We start from the raw sequence: 1,437 nt of genomic DNA, 5'->3' as shown, positions 1-1,437 counted from the left end.
TGTACAGTACTACCTCGGTTTTCGAATAATTCTGACCTCCAATAATTCGTGCTTTATATATATACATATAGATAGATAGATAGATAGATAGATAGATAGATAGATAGATAGATAGATAGATAGATATAAAGCACGATTTATTCGTGATCAGAGGCGTTCGTAAACCGTAGTATTACTGTATTAAAGGAATATTCTTTCTCTGAATATAATGGCGCAGTAGGTGTCCAGCTAACGTGTTTATTATAATGAAGATTGACAGAATATGAACGTAAGGTAGTCGTAATTGGTAATAATTGAATGCCAGTACGGCAGCATGGAATGTAAACATACCTCCATGGACTGTTCGAAGAGAGCATATCTAACAGAAATGTACTAAATATTTTCAATGCGCAATAATTAAAATTATAATTAAAATTCTTATACAAAAATAATCTCTGCTTATTTTATTAAATCTTCAAAAACTCTTTTTTCCCAAATAAACTTTCCTGATTATAGAACACATCGTATAATTTGTAGCCTCTTATGAACCAGGAAATACGGAAATTGCTTAAAGCTAGACTCGTGTTAGATCTATCAGTTATACTCATTTATCAAATTAGTTCTCTACAGATTTGTTTGAAACCATTGAATGCATTAAACTTGACACGTTTATTTTTGTTGTATGCATTAAACCGACAAAAAACAAAGGTTATTACTATCATATTTTTTTATGTGTAAATCTCTATAAGTACATGAACGTATCGACTGGATGTATGACTCCATGTGTTTATAAACATATACATATATAAAATAAATGCATGCATGCGCGCGCGTATGTGTGCATACGTGTGTGTGCACGCGTGTGTACACGTGTGTGTGCTCGTGTATTTGTGTGTAAATATGTATAGGTGCGTATTTCATGTGCAATCTATCCAGATGTCTGCTTTGCTATTGCAGACTAAACAAGCCATAAATAGCTCTCCAACGTGTTAGCTTAGCAAACGCGCCAAAACAGTTTTATCTCACCGTAACACTTTTACTATGACGTGGAGAACAGCCGCCATTTTGATCAGTTTACTCTAAACGGTGACCATTTTGAAGTCGTTTGTTGCTACTGTGACCTTTTGTTGTTCATTCTTTTTATTATTGCTTGTCGTTGTGATGGTGGTAGCATTGACCTTCGTGGTGGTTATGTTGTTGTTGTTGTTGGTGGTGGTGGTGGTAGTGGTGTTCGTGGTGGTTGATGGTAGTGGTCATGGTGACGGTAGTAGTAAAGGTGGTGGCGGCGGTGATTTGTTAGCCGTGGGACTGGTAATACTGCTGCTGCTTTCCTTGTTGACCTCAGGTCAGAGCTGATTGACCGATAGTATTACAAAATTAACCGCGGTTATTCTGGTTGTGGTGGTGGCGGCGGCGGCAGCGGCGGCGGCAGTGGCGGCAGTGGCGGTGGTGGTGGTG

This window comes from Octopus bimaculoides, chromosome 10 (genome assembly GCF_001194135.2).
Source record: "Octopus bimaculoides isolate UCB-OBI-ISO-001 chromosome 10, ASM119413v2, whole genome shotgun sequence".
Taxonomy (NCBI): domain Eukaryota; kingdom Metazoa; phylum Mollusca; class Cephalopoda; order Octopoda; family Octopodidae; genus Octopus; species Octopus bimaculoides.
The sequence above is the reverse complement of the archived record's forward strand: the minus strand, read 5'-3'. Positions refer to the sequence as shown.